Below are 20,163 nucleotides of genomic sequence, written 5' to 3' on the forward strand. Positions count from 1 at the left end.
TGACCACCATTATATGCCAATATGTAAAAAGAAAAAAAAATGTTTTATGAGAACTGTAATTTAACATATCTCGAAACTTTAAGGTGGTATTTTATAAAAGAAAACTCTTATTAGCAACTGACATAATATTTATGAATGCCCTGTTAATATTGATATACCCCCCCCCCCTATCTCCCCATCTATGTGTCCGTCCATACTAGACCCATCTATCATTTGTTCGACTTAATACATTATTGGTTAATTAAAAGGAAGGAAACTTAAAAGTAACTGTTAAAATATGTATTAAGCATATTCATAACATAATTTCTCCTTTTATTATGAACGATGAATAAAAATAGTCTAAAATGGCCATTAAAAATTTATTTAAGAATTTATTTTTCCATTGTAAAAAGCTTATTAATAAATTCGTTTTCTAACAGTCGATGTTTTCTGATGCTACTACATATGAAAGTGAAGCACAATTTTGCTAATCCACCAAAATTTACGGAGAAATTTTGAATGATAAATAACAGAAATATTTCATTTCTTTACTAGCCCTCTGCCTTACATTAAGTGTTCTAAACATGACTGACGATTCAAAAAATAAATTAAAGAAAGACGGAGAGAGAAATGTATGTTTCGTTTCGTTCTGCTTACGTGACCAGATAATTAACTGTTACCAAATGGCGCTGCATTAGTACTGTTTAAAGTTTTTCACCGTCAGCAGAGTCATCTACTGACGAACTTCGTAACTAATTTAGAATTTTGTGAGAATAAATACTAATTACTCTGTACATTTCTGCCATCTTCCATTTTTTTTAAAAATTGACTTTTTAATAAAATTTTTAATAATTTTCGAGACATTTTATATGAATAAAAGCAGCTATTTATTTATTATCATTTTTTTCCTCAAAAGGCTGTTTTTATTCATATGCGTGTTATTGAATTGCGAATTGGGGATATTGAAAGTTGCGAAACTTGCTTCGGGTGTGCGGTACAAACTGATAGGCGTTGTTTGTTCTTGAATTTGTCAATAGTTGATTTTTATACCATTTATAGATTGATAATAATCAAGGTGAATGATTTTTATTTGTTTAATTGTTCACTATCTGAGTATCCATTATTTATACAGAATAAGAAGAATCGTAAATAATTTTTGATTAGTTATTATTCAATATTTCGGAACCGTCAGTTAGAATAATTTAAATAATAATAAAAGTTAGAAATACTCTGAAACAAGCTGTGTTTTTTACTATTTTTTGGTGATATTTTATTTTATCTCTCATGAGCACGTTCTATATCTCTGCGTTCGATAGAACTAGAAATTAGATTTTGTATATACATTTAGATATAAAAAAATCAAAAAAAAATCACAAGCATGACAAATTCAAATGAAACATTTTTCTAAAATGTTTTAGTTCTTAATTGCCTTAACATTTAAATTTTCAAAAATTTTTTTCAAAAATTATTTTTCAAAAATATTTTGAAAGAAAAGCTACAAATAAATAATAAGTCTTTACAATAAAAACGAGAGAGAAAAAAAAACGTTTTAGAGTTTTGTGCGAGTGAAAATTTTATAAAAGAGAACTTTATGAAAATACAGTTTTATATGTATTTGAACGAAATCAAAAAGCTAAGAATCATATATACATTAAATTCTATACAGAATGTTTTTTTTTTGTTGAAATTCTTTGCATGCAATTATGTAGTAAATTATCCGTACTTTTAAAACGACATTAAATCAATTCAAATTGAAAATGAAAGTTTGAGATATTTTAATCTATCTGCCCCGAGTGCTTTTAAAATATTGAAGGCGAATTCGCATATCGAATGCAAAAACGAATTTATTGCAATATTAAAGAAAATAGAGTTTTATTTCAAAATTTTAGTCTATAATTTACATGCGTGATAGTACATGAAATTTGTTTTTAGCATTTCCTATTTTAGTTGTTTTTAATATTCATGATGTTTCTAAAAATTATAAAATTAGGAATTGAAAGCTTTCTACGTCAGATTACATTTTAAAGGAGGGGAGTTTATTATCATACTATTTAATTAAATATAATATTTAAAATTAAACCTTCTGTTATATTTAAAGAAAAAATAAGCACATTAACGTATATACTAGTCATAGTAGTATTTAAACTAGTAAACATATACAGAGTTAAATAATTATTTTAGTAAACTATATCCATTTTTCATTAGTTATTAAAGTGATTAATAATCGAATTTCAACTCAGAAAATAAATATTTAACTATCAGCATTCAGATTTAATTATATCAATAAAAATAAAAATAAAAACAATAGAATAAAATTTTTAAAGCTCATTTCCAGTGGCATAACATTTTTTTTATTGGCAAATAAGAATTAAATAAAAATGTCTTAACTTAAAAATTTATTAAAAAACTTAACACTTTTTGGTGCTACAAGGAATTTTATCTTCAAACAGAAGACATTATTAAGATTTGTGCCTTTTATTTTACCTTGTTTAGTGGAAGCAACTTCGAAACGCTAAACAATTGATTTGTGATATTAAAATTTTATTTTATTTAAGGTTTAATTTTTATACTGTCACACAGCTTTTTAGTTTTGACGTTTTATTGTTTAATACGGCAAGTTTATAAAGCCCAAAAAATTTTTTCCATTGCACTATTTGTCAAAAATTTAAAACTGGGTTGACACTGAGAAAAAAGAAGTTTAGTCAAAACTATCAGAATATGGCAAATATACCGTGTTATTGGCTCTATGGAAACACCAAAAAGCTCGGCAATTTTTACCGGAGTACTTTGGTAAAATTAACAGTAAAATGTGGTTCTATTATGTGTGCAAAAAACTTTGTAATTGTGGTAAAATTTGGTTATTTTTGAATATGATACCATGATACCTTAGAGCATGGCATAAAAATCATCTATTCGGTAAAATTGAATTTTCAGTTTTGTATTTTTACTAAACGTGTGGTAGTAAAAATTATAATTTGTAAATCAGAATTTTGGTAAACCGTTACTACATGAATGATTTAAATACCGTATATTTTGGTTTTATTACCAGAATTACGTTTTCTTTTACCAAAAATATTTTTACCACACAGTACTGTAACTGAGCCAGAATGTTTTTCTCTGTGCCCACAATATGGAAATTAGGTAACGCAGTTTTTAATTTTTTGTTAAAATAACGTGTATAGAATGTGCGACATATTTTCTTCATTAATTTAGGTTTTTGAAGAACTTTTGGTTAAAAAAAGTCTGGCTCCAATATTTTAGCTTTTATTTAAGAAAAATGTTAAAATAGTAGAATCAAAATCAGATTCTCTACACATCTATGAGTTTGGTGAACCAATAGTTGAAAACTTTCTAAATGAAAATTTCATTGGAATGAAGAAACACGCTCTAATTCAAATATTTTGTTTTAAAACGTGTTAGACCAACTAACTCCTTTTCTTTGTTTTTAGATCTTTGAAAAAGGAATGCGGTGGAATGATGTCACTTCTTAGGGTTAAGAGTACCCTAAAGGCGGGTCACTGATGAATCAATGCTTTGAAGTTGTGTAGTATATATGACCAGCCGGTGGACATTTTAAAGTGGTTGCTTTCTTCTAAAGATGACTGCCTTTATTCTTGTGGCAGTTAATTTTTGGTATTTAAAGCGAAAGCTAATCGTTCATAAATTTTTAAAGGCGAGATGAACAGAAATTTAAATGGGTTATTGTATATAGGTTATTATTATTATTTTTCTTTTAGAAAAGTAGATTTTGAATACTTGAATTTTTATTGCAAAAAGTTTGCAATGAATTGTCAAATTATAAATATTTCCTTATCTTACTTACGCACAGATTTTTTAATGATACTCCCCATGATTCTTACGTGAAAATGTATGCACTAAAGAACAATATAATTTTTTTATATGTGAGTGAGTAATGTATATTGAATTAGACTTTTGTCTTACGCAGTAAAAAACAAAATTTAAGTAATTTCAATATTTTCAATTATACTTATTACGAAAGAGTGTCTAAGTTAATTTTATTTATTTCAACAAAGTATAATTTTATTTTATTTTATAACCGCCGTTGAGCAACCGACCCAATTCTTACTTAACGACTATCAATATTCAACTTCATAGTCTGTATTTTCAACCCAAGACCGAAGATAAGGAAAACTCCTGGGTAAAACATAGGTCAAACTAGCCTAAGTGGAGAACGTTTTGATTGAACCAACCCACATTTGCGTTAAATGAAGAAGAAAACCACGAAAGTCCCAACGATTAGCCGATTTGAATTCTAAACCATAGAAATTTCTATGATTCTTTTCTCATAATATTTAATGCATAATAGTATAATTTTTATAGGTGTATGTAATACGCTGAGTTATCAAACAAATTAACACTTTAAAACTATTTAAAAACATCCCATTTAATTTTTAAATGATTTCATTAAAGTTTTAAAAGTTAATTAGCAAATTATTAATGTATTTTACTTCATCTGATTAGTTAATAATTTTTAACATATTTTTATGATTGCGCTCTGCATTGAGAAAAAAAAAAAGCATGGCCAGAAATACCAGAGCATGGTAAAATTTTCCGCATTTCTAACTCTATGGGAACACCATAAACCTCGGAAATTTTAGACGAATTGCTTTGGTAATGATTTTGGTAAAATTAACAATAAAATATAGTTTTATAATATGTGATGAAATTTGGTAAATGAGGTGAAATTTGTTAATTTTATCATGCTACCTTAAAGTGTGGCATAACCATCTATTCGGTTTAATTTATTTTCAGCTTTTTAATTTTTTTTAATGTGTGGTTATAAGAACAATAATTTTTAAAGTCAGAATTTCCGGTAAGACGTTGCCGTATGAACGAAACATTTACCAAATAAAGATCTCAAATACCGTGTATTTTGGTTTTTGTTATCAGAATTATGGTTGTTCTTAGCAAAAAAGTCTTTGCCATACAGCACGGTAACCTTACCAGATTTATTAAAAACTGATTTTCTAACAATTTTTTAAATGTTTATTATAAGCAAGTTAAAAATATGTTTCATATGGACTGATTACATCAGAGTTCATTTTTGTTTTAAAAAAATGGCCATGATTTTTCGTAAGTTAAAAATACAATTTATTTCACCAGAAGAAATAATCTATGAAAAAGGAGTTTTATATGATAATGCGTATTATAAACGAATTAAAATACCAAAATTTATGTCTGTAATTAAAATAATTGAAATACAATAATTAATGTCTGTAGACCATGCGTTGAAAACTGCTTAAATTTACAAATTAACACACTATTTAAACGCTTTGAAACAACAGTGAAAATAACATTCAAGTAATTAAATTTTCTACGCTAGTAATCTATTTTTGATGGTATGTACAGTGCAAAAAGAAGACAAACGAATCACCCAGAATAACTTTTGGTCTAATGATCGGATTTCACTTACTAGGATTCAATCTTAATGGCTCAAGAGAGTGATCTTAAATATGATAATTAGTTAGTGCAGATCATATTTTTAAACACTAAATTAGTCACAAAAAAGTTCTTCAACTGAATAAATGCATCTTTCGTACAACGGATAATAATTCCTGAACCCAAACAAATATGTTGTGGCCTGAATCTGAAAAATATAGTCTCAATAGTTAGATCAAGAGAGCGGTCGAAAGTTTGGACCCCATAATGTTAATTTTAATTTTATGTCTTTTGCCATATCTTGGGAACTTTTTAAGCGAATAAAAAACTTTTTGAAAAACGATTATAAAATTTCTTTATCCAATAATAATTCAAAGCAAAAAATAGTGTTTAATAATTATTTTTTACAATTTTAATTAATAATAGTCAAAAAAAGTTTGAATCATAAGACTTCTTTAAAATTTAATTTCTTTGACACTATTTGACCAATTTCTTTTAAATTTTGTGTTTTAACTTAATAAATTTACATTCTTTAAAGTGATTTCAAAAGTTTTAAACCTTTCAACAAAATTTTTTTTGATTATTATTAATTAAAGCAATAAAAATTAATAAATAATTATAGTTTTTTTTTTCATGGAATTATGTTTGAAAAAACATATTTTCTATTTGTGTGCAAAAATATTTTTCGATTCTCTTAAAAAGCTCTGAAGATATGGCAATATGCGCAAAAAATGAAACGAACATTATGGGATTCAAGCTTTGGATCGCTTTTTTAACCAAACTATTGGGATCATATTTCCCAGATTGAGACTACTAAATTGCTGATCAGAAATCCAATTCCGTCGAAAAGATGAATGTTTATACAGAGAAAGAGTGTTTCTGTGTTTCGTAACTTAGTATATTGGAGATTACCCCCTTGAACTATTAAGATTGAGTCCTAGAGCGTAAAAATCCAATCACTCACGAAATCAAAGTTTATTCAGAGTGATTTTTTTTAGCACTGTACCATCACACGAGTTTTGTATGTACATGACATGATCTTAATTAAAACATTGTATTAATACAATATGAAGCTATAATTATAATAAATAATATAATTATTATAATCTGTCCGCACACTATTATCTTTTATGTACTGACAGATAATAATAATTATAAACTATAATTATAATCTATAATTATTATAAACTATAATTATTACACTCCATCAGTACATTATAATCTTAAAAATTTTATTCATATCTGTTAAATTTAGATAAGCACATACATGTATTTGAAGTAAAATTCGATTGAATTTAATGTTTAAAAAATTCTGTTTACAATGATTTTTTTGTTAATTTTTTTATTTCTTTACTTTATCAAAGTACATACGATAATTTTAAAAATATTATTTCTATAATTTTATTATCCCATAGTTCACACTAAAATACGATTAAAAAGAATAGCTACTTTACTTTAAATTACTTCTATACTTGACTACTTTACTTTAAATGTATTTACCAGATTTTACATAATAGGCAGGAATGTAAAAATATTTTTTTTATTTGAAAATGTTATTTTGTTTTCAAATTCAAATTTTGTTCTGTTACAAGGGAACGAAGAAACCATTGCAAAACTTTTTGGCTTTAATATAAGTATCTTTCAAATATTATTTCAAAATATTTTCAAATTATCAAGTCTAAGCCAATTCTAGAATTCAATTTCAGCGTGGAATTCGGCTGCTCATTTAAAATTAGGATGACAATAGGAAACTTTAATAATTTAATTTCAAATAATTTTTAATCATGTAAGCATTTTAAAATAGTACACCTTTTAAATTGCATGATTCACTTACTAGGTCTTAGGTTCTTCGTCAAAAATGTAGGTTTTAGGAATATAGGCAATTATCAATGTGAAACAATATGTTTTAAAAGCATTTTAAAATAACATACATTGAAAAATGTATGATTAAAACTTCGTCAGAAATTTAGGTTTTAGGAACAAATGCAACTATTAATGTAAAATAATGCGTTTTAATCAGATAAAAGGAACATAAAATGTAAAAAAAGAGCCTTAATATTTTTTGAGATATTCCTTAGCGAGGGGGAATCTGAATTATCAAGTTTCACGCCTGTTTTCGGTTTCCATTACCGACCGAACACCAAAAGTGTTTTATAATGGAACGCTTTCATCCTACTAGCCGTTGTTCAGCGGACTTACAACTAATGATCTCATTTTCTTCTCTTGAAGTTCAAGATGAAAACATGGGAAGAAAAAAATGTTTTTAAAAAAAAAACTTTGGCGACCGCCAAAGTCCTCTTTGGCTAAAGCCAGATTCTTAAAAAAGAATCCACAACCTTTAGCACACCGGAATTCAGTTTTGAACCACGTGATAGTTTGATCAGCGGGATCTACTGCATCCCCTCCGCAATTGGAAGATAAAAAATATCATAAACAACCATCCAAACAAGTAGAATTTCTCGTTCCGCGCACTGGAAATAGTGTGGAAGTGCGATTAACAGTGTTAACCCGTTAAGAGGTTGCTAATTAAACAATATCACGATCTTCAAAGTTTGCCAAATAATGTTTTACCAAGTATGTGGATAATTGCTGTGTCATTTTCATTGGTGATGAATACTAATTGCCCGAAAATATGGGGTAAGTGTTACTCTCTTGGAATTCTTTTTAAGAACGATTCTCGATAACACGCATTTGCAAATAATTGATTTTGCAGGGATATTAATTGTGAAATATGAAGAGTTTGGCATTATGTTAACTTTAAAAATAATTTGCAAGAAATTGTGATTTAATTAATTTAAAACACCTAATTCTTATTGCAATTAAAACCAAGCATTATTTCTTTTTTTAAACTGCAAGAATTTTGTTTTCGCTTGGAAAAATATTAAGATTTTTATCTAGTTGAGCAAAATGTCAAAATGTATGTTTACACCTCTCCTAATTCTGTGTAACGTTAGCCGTATTAGCTTATGAGTTATGCCTTGTTTAATAGGAAGTGCGTCACAGGAGTTTTTTTTTTAGCTTAAAAATAAAATAAAAAATTATTTAATCTTGCTTAAATATAAAATGAAATATTGTCACTACATTTAATTAAGGTCTAAAATGTGTTTTCTGATGTGTTCCATACTTATTTAAAGAGCTTTATGAGGTATTTTTAAATTCAATGTTTAAAAATAAGTTTTAAATATTGAACAGCTATGCATTTTGCTAAACGCAGCAGTTTACCGACACAAAAAATCATTATTATAGCTATGTCATTCGGTGAATATTTTATGGAACTATATTGTAAAATTAACCATATTTAAGTAATTTGAGAACATACACAAATGAAAACATTTTCTTTGAAGTGTAAATGAGAGCTCATAGAATTAGGAACAGAGCATTTTGCGTTGATGCGAGTTTAGATGGAAAAGTTTTTAAAATCGTTTTAAAAATGCACAAGTTTTTAAAAACGTTCTAAAGTTACACGTTAAAGAGCATGCATATGCAGATAGAACTTAATATTTTCGATAACATTACTATGCTGTTAATAATAATTCTCCTTATCTATTCCATCAATGATTATTTGTGCTTAAAACTTCTTTGTTAAGAATGTCTGAAACTTCTTTGCATTTGAATTGCACTTGATTAATACTTATGATTTATACTGTTGAAGTATTAAGGGAAATATAAAGTCCTTAATATGTCACTTTTTATCAACATATTAACAAATATTTTCATATGTTTTCATTGATTTGCAATTCAAAAAAAAAAAGCTCTGCTAGGTAAACATTTCATCCGGGTATGCATGCAAAAATTGGGAGGAGATATTTCTAACACTGATAAGCAATGTGCGCTAATTGAAAATCCACTTCTTATTTGAATTCAGAGTATCTAAAAATGTATCATAATTTTTTATTATTTTCATAAATTTAAAACAAAATTAAAAACAGTGAAACAATTTTCTTCAAACGCAAACTTTACACCTAGAGAACAAAATGAAAATTAGATTACAAAAAGAATACAAAGATGGATAAAAGAAATTAATAATCAGTGATTCTTCAAAAATCAATAATTCTGAATTTAAATAAATCATTTGTTTAATTTTACCTGAGTAGAAATCTTGAATTTTATTACTATAGATAATAAAAAGACAGCTGTTTTGTTTATTATTTTGGAATTAAAATTGATTTGTTTTAAGATTCATTCTCTTCAATTAATTACTAAATTCAAACTAAATGTAAAGAATTTTGATATTATCTGATACAGTTTTTGAATTAAAACTTAAATTGAATATTGTTAAATTAAAAATGATAAACTATTTGAGTAAAATCAAAGGAAGAACTATTAGTGTTAAATAAAATTAATTATTATTTTTAAAAGTCTAATTAGTTATCATAAAAATAATTTATTATTAATGTTAAAACTTAACTAATCAGTTTAATTAAATTCAGCATTATTTATTAAAACTTGAATGTATTTAAATCTGTTTAAACCAAGTCAATTGTGATAAGAAAATAAGTTTTTGGTTGTAAAATTAGTTCAGAAATTTTTTAATAATAGATTATATATTTTTGACTATAACCGATTATTTTGCAGATACTGTCTGGTACATAATTCAAAGCAATATTTGTTGATAAGAATATATGACTTATTATATTTCTTTCAAGTAAAATCATTAATAATGAAATTTTATACTCAATAATGATAAAGAGAAAACCGTAACGGAATTTTAAGTTTGAGAGCTGCATATAAGTTAATTTTTAAACTATAAGATTTAATTTAAATGTTAATATATATGAATAAAAATGTTGAACGTAAGGATCTAACTGTGTTTACCCACATTTATCTAGATAAAACAAACTTATTTGGATTTTTCATCTAAAAAATGATGAAATTTTCATCAAAATCTCTTTTAAAATTTAATTTGTTATAAAGGATTCAAAGTACAATTGAAAATTAGATACGAATATTTTGATTTTGTACCACGCAATGCCTAATGTGATTTATTATAATTTTGAAGAACAAATAACTTACAAAGAAATACAACTAAAAACGATTCTGGGAAATATAATTAAATACTACTTAAACTTTAATAAATTAAAAGTATATGAGCTTGGAAATTCACTTGAGAATGAAAATTATAATTGAAATAAAGAAATATCTTTTCAATTTGTGAAAGATCTTCCTTTTGAGAGAAAAAAATCTAATTTATAAATTAATTTTTTAGTTTTATATTCAAATTATCTCTCAAATGAGCAAAAGTAAAGCAAAGAATTTGAATTAATTTTTTTCCTTTTTAATGACATTTTTCAATTAAAACTAATAAAAACTATAATTTTTTTAAACTCGATATAATTTATATAACTTATTTTATGAAGAAGCGGAATTTATTGCTATTTATGCATATTCTACTTCTACAGAAAATTAGCACTGGGTATTTATGCGGATGATTTTCAAATTAAAAATCTACGAATTTAGAGTTCTATGAGATAACATTCAGAAATTTTAAATACTTTTGAATTTCAGTATTTAAATTGAATTATACTCATTAACCATAATACTTCAGGACGATACACTCTGATGTCACCACAACGCAATTCGTGAAATTTCTCCTGACCCAATCGCCTACAGCGCCCTCTAGCAATATTTAACGAAAGTAGTAGCTCATTCCATCGATGTAGATATTTCACGCTCTACGGTATAACATACAGTGACTTTGTCATATTTTAATTTACTTCAGTACGATTATATTTATACCATGAATGAATGAATCATAATTCTTTGTGATCGATAATTTTTAAGTTGAGTTTTTGTGCTTTATTTCTGACTCAATTATTGAGTTAAGATTGGATTGTGTGAATTTTTGCTAGCGTTTTGAAATCTTCTTTTGTATTTTGAATTTATGTAGAAATCTAAAATTTCTTGATCAACTTCAAATCTTTAATTTTACATTTCAGTTCTGAAATACGTAAAAAGTATTTTCGTCATAATTTTTACTTACTGATGTTTGATACAATCACTCTTATAATAAATTCTATTATAAAAGGAGATAAACCAAAAATCTGCATCAATAATACTTTTCGGTATTTATTTTTATGTTAAGGGGAAATGGCATATTTCTTTCATATAAATAAGTATTTAATTCAACAATGAAATAAATTTAAAAACAAGAAAAAATGGTGAAAAATTGAAATGTTTAAAATGAATTGTTATTTACTTTGCAAAATGTATTTTTCCCTTCTTAGCATCCTTAACGAATCAACATCTAAGTATTTCTTAGAACAAATGTAAGACAAATGACCAAAAGGTTATAAATAATCTTTAACGAACTAATAAATAAAGAATAATAAAAGAAAACGATAAACTCATTTATTTATCAGTCTAACTGATAGTTAAGCTTTTTACGCAGAGTAGCGCAAAAACTATTTGGGCCAGACTGTTGCCTTTTTGACACGCATCGATAAAAAACATGCCTTGTATTTTCATATGTTCTAATATTGCAGAGAAAATCCTTTACATATTTCTCTGTGGCTATACTAATGTGTTAAAACCATATGAACAGGAGACGTAGTAGCAAATTATTCCATAAAAATTGCTTAATGAAATTCTTAAACTGCATATCATTTACGTGGCTCATTTTTTTTAAGTAAGAAAAATAAAAAAAGAACACACAATGGGAAATAGCAGCGCGATTGTTTTTTAAAATTTATTAAAACTACATATTCTTTCAAAATATTTTTCTTTTCCTTATAATTTTATCGTATGATATTTTTTAAAACTATCATAAAAAATATTTTGCCCTTCCTACTTCTTAACATGTCGTCTGTAATTTTAAAACATTTAGTTTATAGTTATATCGAAATTTTTTGTGTTGCGCTAAATTTTTTTATATATTAATATTGCAAGTTATATTTAAATATATATTAATATTACAAGTTATAAAGTCAAATACAAAACTTTTTAAGTAGTTAGCTGTAACCGGAAAAAAACATATGGTCTCAATAATTTAGGCACTGAAACGACTGAAAATTTGAGTCTCTGAATTTTAATTTCACTTATATGTTTTAATATATAAGTGAAATATTTTAATTTCGTCGAAAAAAAGGTATGTTTTATTCATTGAAAGTATATTTTTTTGTGTAATTTTGTAACTTAAAATATTGTCTGCGCTAACATATTGCAAGTTAACCCTTCGAACCTTTAGGATTGCATCGTAGTACGTGTTAATTTGTCATGAAGTTATTAAGTTTTTCGTTATTTATTTTGTAAATCTTAAATAATTTTGTTGCATCAGCATAAAGAAAAACTGTAAAGAATTCTGTGAAGAATTCTTCCTATTGTAGATAAAGCGCTATTTGCTTTTAAACGTACACGTATTTAAAATGTTTATAATCTGTTTAAGCAAGATAAAAGTCCTAAAATGGGGCGCTATGTCTTTGCTTGGCGCTTAAATGGGGCGCTTTTTAAAGTCTTTTATTATTTAAGCGATGTAAATTTTTTATTATTTTGCTTTAAATGAATGGTTTTTTCATTGATAATTACGTCAGAAAGCGTCATATTTTATTGTGTGACTGATTAAATCTTTCTTAAAGTAAGTGATTATTTTGTTTTTACTTTTCATTAATGAAATTTTTAATTACTTTTTCGTTGCGTTTCTTCTCAAAAGCTTTGTTTTTTCTTTGAAAACTGCTTGTTTTAAATTTTTTTCATTTTTTAAGGTGTACTCAATACGTACCGTAATATTTAGTTTGAAATGTTTTTGATTTAAACGTAGGCCGCTATATATATTTTTTTACGTACTTCACTTATTCAAGGATTAACAACGCAAAAAGTCTGACTGCTTTATTCAGAGATTAAAAGTGCGAGAAGCCTAATTTTTTCCTGATGAATTAAGTATCTAATCCTCAACCAGACATTTCACAAATAAGTTTCAGACATTTAAACCCTTTTTTTAAAGTAAGTAAGATGATATTTATTAAAAATCTATATAGTCTTCTTTTATATTAACATGTCTTATATTATAAAGCTTATAATAAGCTTCCTTGCCTAAATACTGCTCTTAGCAGTTTTAAATAATCTGCTTAAAGCAGTAGTTAAGCAAAGAAGCGTTAGTAGTAGTTTAATGCAAAATCTAATTTAAAACAACGGTTCTTTTCGATGCTGTAAAAACGCATTTCAGGTTGTAAATGACTACCCTTACTATACATTTTAGCCCTAGTTTGACTATATTTTGCTTATAACGTGCAACGAAAGAAGTCTTAGCAAGAACAAAAATAAATCCCGCTCATCCTCACTCAATAATCATAAAAACATTGGGATATTTTTGTAAGAATTTCCATGAAGGGGAAATAAAAAACTGAAAAATCAAAGAATTACGAATTACGAGAATTCTAAATAGAACAAAGAGAAGCAATTACAAATGTGTAGTAAGAAGCTATACAAATTGTTAAACAGTGAAAAAAAAACGGATTAATCTAAATGACTTTTGATCCAATGATCAGATTGCCATGTTCTGGGATATAACATTAATGGCTTAAAGGGGTGATTTCAAACATGCTTATTAGTTTGTGCAGATGATATTTTGCAACGAAATAAGACACAAAAACGTACTTTCTCTAAATAAACGCGCTTTTTTTTGACAGATTTAATTTCTGACTTTCAATATCGAATTTTATATACGACTATTTGGCCGATTTCGCTTAAATTATGTATTTTATCATGCAAAATTACATTTTTCAAAATGATGTAAAAATTATATACCTTACGATTAATTTTTTTTACTATTACTAAATATAATAATAAAAAAAAATAATATTTACAAAAAGTTAGTTTTTGCATAGATTTCTTTAGACAAACGAATTTTACTGTTGTGTTCAATTTTTTTCTAAATTCATAGATATGGCGAATTACACTAAAAGTAAAATTAACATTAAGGATTTGAAATTTGGACAGATCTCCTGACCAAACTATTGAGACCACATTTACTAGATTGTAACTACTCCCTATGGTATGTTAAGTAAAAAGGCATGCTTATTCAGTGAAAGTACGTTTTTGTGTTTTATTTTGTAACTTAAAATATCGTCTGCACTAATTCGCATATTTGAGGACACCCTCTCAAACCTTTAAGATCGAGTCCTAGAATGTGAAGATCCGATCAGTGGATCAAAAGTTATTCCGGGTGACTCGTTTTTTATTTTGCTCACTGTATACATTTAATATTAAAATCCAGCAGCTGTATTTGAAAAAATGAACGTTTTACCGTTATGATGTGAGTTATTACATATAAGAAGTCGCAATATTTAATACGCTTACATAAAATTTTCCAGAAAATACTTTTTTCAATTGTCAGTGTAATGTCATGAAAAAAAAGCTACCGGATTATGTAAATAATTTATTTCTAGCATTAAAAAAATCAAGCTTATATTTATTCCTAAGTGGTAATTTTAGAAATATTGTAATTAATCTTTCTGAATTGTGTTTCTTTCCAAAAACCACATGTGAAATATATATTAAATATCTTTATTCAAAAAGTAGTTAAAAATATACGCATGCTTAGGCTTTCAAATTAACATTTAAAAACAAATAAAACGAAAACATTATTGATCTCTAATGAAACATAACTCAAGAAGGCGAGACTGATCACATCAAACCCTGTTTGATTGCATTAGAAAGAGAGAGGAGTTATAAGATGTTTATTTGAAATATTTAAAAGTTTCTAAAGACAATCAAACTAATTTTGATGTTATTCATCCCAACCTGCTTGCTGTGGGTGAAGAGATTTAGAATTGGTTTTGCCTGCTTAAATATTAATTTGTTACGTCTAAAGCGTAAAGTTTTTAAACCATATTTTTGACAAGGGCTCTAAAACTATACATTTAGGATGGTGGTTACGGAACACTGATATAGTTTGTAATAATGTACAAGGGATGTGTGCAAAAAAGTGATAATCCTGACTAACTTTTGATCTAATGATCGGATTTTCACGTACTAAGACTTTGTCTCAATGGTTTGAGAGCCTAATGTATTAGATCAGATGATATTTTAGGCTATTAAAGTATATAAAAAAACGCTTTTTTTAATTAACATAACTTTTTTTGACGGATTTGGATTCTTTATCTTAATCGCAATTGGAAAAATATGGTCTCAAGAGAGCAGTCGAAAATTTGAAGTCCTTAATAATTATTTAACTTTTACGTATTTCGTTATGACTGGAGAACTTTTTAAACGAATAGAAAAGCTTTTGCAATAAATTGCAAAATTCATTTGTCCAAAGGTATTCCACCCTGGAAAAAAAATTTAATAGTTTTTATTACTTTATTTAGTTATAGTCGAAAAAATCATAAATCGTACACTCCGCATATTTTTACATCATTTTAAAGTACATAATTTTAAATAACAAAAACAAAATTTGATTAAAGTTGGTCAAATAGTTCCTGAATTTTCCATTTTAAAAATTCGTAGTTTAAAATTTGGTTTCTTACGAAGTGTTACTTATTTATTTATATTTAGTTTTGCGTAAGATATACTTAATTAAACCAAAAACGACAGCTGTTACACCAATAATAATCACACATTTTTAATTGAGTATGTAGCATCCATTTATTAAAACATTACTCTAGTTAATAAAATTCTTACGACACAATTTTGACATATTTATAATTAATTGCTTGGATATAAGCAAAAAGAAATTTTTCATTCTGAATTGTGTCTTTTCGTCGTCATTCTTGTTTCCTCATAAGACGTACTCCAATAAAGAGAATAATTTAATTAATTTGTCTTGCTCATTATTTATTGGTCGTAAGATTCTCATAAAATTGGTATTTAGGGCTATTCAACAATTCTCAATCAGGGAAGTCTCGCTCTGTGTCCTTTAAGTAGCCTTTCTTGTTTTTACTACACATAACTTTGGGTTGTTTCACAGAAACAAAACAGTTTTGCGATATTAGTTCTTCGTACTTGGCTTTAAATGATACATTCTTGGTGATTCTTGAAATACTGAGACAAATATTTTTGTATTAGTAATTGGTTAAGAATTATCTTTTATACTAGTTTCCTAAAAGCATTTTTTTTCGAAAACATTGTGTGAAAATTTGCTTACATTTTTATGATTTGGATGTATTGTAAATGGAAAAATATAATATGTTGAGTTCTAAAAATAAACGCTGCATTTAGACGTATTCATTGGTATAAACTATTTTTAGATTTTGAGATGATGTATAGTAAACGTTTAAAATATTTATTGGAATTTCTATGAAAAATATTATTTTACAGGGAAATAAAGTGATAGTAAATTCGAAGAATTCAAAACTTTATTAACTTAAACTTACAAGCAAATTTAAAATGTACAGAAAATCTTTAGATTAGTTATTATAAAAAGGTGAAAATATACAATGTAAAAGACAATGTATTTAAATTCAAATTTTGCTGAATATAAAGTTGAATGAAATTTAAAAATTTGTTCCAAAAATAATAAGAATTATCAAATTAGAATTGCATAATTCAAGACTATGTTTTAATTAAGTTAAGTGATTTTTGTAATAGGAAAGACAATCATTCAGTTAATTTATTTTTAGTTAATTTACAATAAGTTATTAACAATTTAATTTACTGCTGATAAAGGGTTGTTGAATTCGGTATGTTTTTCATAGGAGTTTTTAATAATATGTTGAAAGTCATTTAGAAATTTTGTTTACTGTGAATTAGCCTCCATTTTTTAGTGATTTTTAACCTTTTCGTATCTTTTCACATATTTCATATATTTCAACCGTTTTACCAATACACAGTAAAAAATTTTGATGAAATTTTGGTAAAAACTATTGATACTCAGGGTGTCGGTAATTTTTACAGTGAAATTTTATTGAACATGAAATCTGACATACTTTTACTTTGTACTTTCCCTGAATTATTGTAAATAAATATTACTTAAATTATTTTAGGACAAACTTTTACTGTAAAAAGAAATTTTACAGTAAAATCGATATTATGGATGCTGCACTCAGAGTGCCAGTACTTTTTACCATAACTTGATCTGGGATTTTTTACACCTTACGAAATCATCAATAGTCTAAATACAATAAAAAGAATGAAAGTCTGTATAGACCTGGATCTACTATATACTAATTAACTAGGGAGAATATAATAGTTTCATAGTCCTATTTATGTCGTTATGGAAGTAATAAAAATGGAATAAACGAAATAAACATTAAGAGGCATAAATTTTTGCCTGAAAATAACCTTTTTCATAAATTAATGAAACAAGTTCTATAATCTTTATTATTTCAGAGCTGAGCTCTGAAATTTTATACTTGTTCTAAAATATATTTTCAGAGCTTGGACTCGGAAGTAGTTTCTGAATATTTTAACTACATTTGTAAATCAGAACAAAAATTCTTTTTAGTACGAAAGTGTAGAAAGTAAAGTAAATATAAAAAATATTTATCACTTTTTAAATTAATTAACTCTGAATATTATAATATTTAAAGGCAGGGATTTAAAAGCAATAATCGAAAATAAATTAGATTTCAAATTTAATTCAAAGAAATATAAAACAAAAAGAATATTTTTTTTAAAGCAGTCGCCTTTTTAATTTAAAATGCTTCAAACAAGTAAATTAAAAAGCGAGAAAAAAAAAACAACACAAACCACGTAAAGGTAGTTTGATAAACTCTTAGATGGCATAAACCTCGTAATAGAATTGAATAAATTCTGCGAGAATATAAAATTTAATCCATTTTAATTCACTCGTAGGAATTTGATTTACGAAAAGTGACTAGTCTAGAAATAAACGTAATTTCATTTCTTCAAATAATTTTTTTACATTTTGTGCAAAAGTTAAGCTATTGTTAGTCGTTTTTTAATAACATACAAAATATTTAATAAAATATGATTGAAAGAAGTACATTGTAAATATTTTTAATTATATTTTTTTCAAGTGTTTTTCTTGCAATCTTTTCGATTTTATTGGACTCAAGATTACAACAGCAAAGATGTTATTATTGTGGCATTAGTGACACGTGAAGTTATTTTAAAATATGCTTTCGGTCTTAGAATAATTGTGCAATAAATCGAAACTTTCGAAGTCTTTCTCGAAAGATACGGTGCAATTGAATTTAGCATAGTTAAATTTTTTTATTCGTTGTTAAAATACATGAAAGAGAGGTATTATTGATTTATGCGTCATTAGAATAAATTCATTCATTAGAAGAATATTTTTAACTTGTTGTTAGCAATGGTCTTTATAGATGAATGTGGTTTTAATTGTAACTGTTCAAATGCTAAAAACAAGTTCAAATTTAAATTAATTCAAATTTATTAATCAAAATTCAAGTTCAAATTAAGAATTCAAATATAAATATTCATTACCGACTACCATTTTTAGTGACATTCTTTTTTCAAACTTTTTGTCAATTTATTTGTGTGCAAGAATTAGTTAGAGGAAAAAAAAACATCAAGTATTTTTTTTTTTTTTTTTTAATTTTAGGAACTCTTTATACAAAAAATGCTAAATTTACTTCCCACGTTGTTCTAAAAACTCATATTTACGAGGTACTTATGATTTTTTTTTAAATTTCTGCCAAAATGCGATGCAAACTAGTTGCTATTGATAAGAAAGTGCAGCACATATGCAAGCTTGCAATTCAACTCAAGAAGAATTAAGTTTCATTTATTTATTTTTTGTTTTCTGTATAAACTGAGAAAAAAAGTATGGTCAAAACTACCAGAAAATAGTAAACCTTACCGTGCTTCTGGCGTCTATGAGAACACCAAAAAGTTCGGTAATTTTCATCGAAGCACTTTGGTAATCATTTTGGCAAAATTAGTTATAAAATAGGTTTTATGATAGGTAATAAAATTAGGTAAACGTGGAAAAATTTGAAAAATTTTTCATGATACCTTGAAGTACGGCTTAAGAAAACACTTATCGGTTAAATTTACTTTTCAGTTTTATATATTTTACTAAATGTGTGATAATAAGTACTATAATTTAGAAAACCAGAATTTCCGGTAAATTGTTACTAATATGAACTGATCATTATCAGAATTATGCTGTTTTTTTTTGCCAGAAATATCATTACTATATTTCTAGCTATATTTAATGCGGTCATTTTACCAGATTTGTTTTTAGCTTTAAATGACCGTTGGCAGCTTACAAATTTATTTAAAGTCTCTCAGTAAGTTGAATTATTAAGTTCATATTCTTCAGATAATGTAGTCAATTTAAGAAAATTTAATTAACTCGGGTTCTAGAGAGTTTCCAATGTACGTAAATGAAAAAGTATAAAAAATTTATTTATTAACACTATTTGCGAAAATTACATTTCTCTAAGAAAATCACAGTAATGCATCTTAAATTAGTGACATTTTTCGTTGAAGCCTATATGCAAGCAAATACTAGCCATTACTTAAAATCTATATAATCATTTCCCTTTCTGAAATATATTATCACAACAAAAATGTTCGCATTCTAGGATTTTTTTTCCTTATAAAATTACCCAGGGGGGGGGGCGGTTATCTCTTCCGACCTTGAGACAGATGGGCACAAAACGGAGACACTTTATTTTCCTGTGCTTGGTCGGAAGCGGGTTGAATGCGAAAAAAACCTTGAAGCTTGCTGGGTGGACAGGTAACTTAATTTTCAAAGACGAATTTGGTCGATTACTCGAACAGTAAATCGAGTTTATTTTCTGAGGCCATCTTATAAGAATTGCTAAAAGAGAGACGTAGTGTTGATACAGCTAGTCTCCGTATGAAGATGTCTTCCTTTTAAAAGTAATAAGATTTAGAAGGAATTTCGTTTACTTCTTA

The 20,163-nt window shown here is 26.3% G+C and overlaps 1 protein-coding gene across 4 annotated transcripts in view; it reads left to right on the top strand.

Moving 5' to 3' along the window:
* Positions 1–7,719: 7,719 nt before the first annotated feature.
* Positions 7,720–20,163, top strand: part of LOC107437138 (uncharacterized) — a 175,716-nt gene continuing 163,272 nt past the window's right edge. Inside the window, exon 1 of one of the 4 annotated variants that reach the window (XM_087159760.1) lies at positions 7,720–8,016. The gene's annotated coding sequence lies outside the window, so the exon portion shown is untranslated. The remainder of the gene's footprint in view (positions 8,017–20,163) is intronic. The other 3 variants (XM_087159757.1, XM_087159762.1, XM_087159759.1) reach the window with 3 other exon arrangements.

Source organism: Parasteatoda tepidariorum, chromosome 3 (genome assembly GCF_982258835.1).
Source record: "Parasteatoda tepidariorum strain Cologne lab strain chromosome 3, Ptep-v5.0, whole genome shotgun sequence".
Taxonomy (NCBI): Eukaryota; Metazoa; Arthropoda; class Arachnida; order Araneae; family Theridiidae; genus Parasteatoda; species Parasteatoda tepidariorum.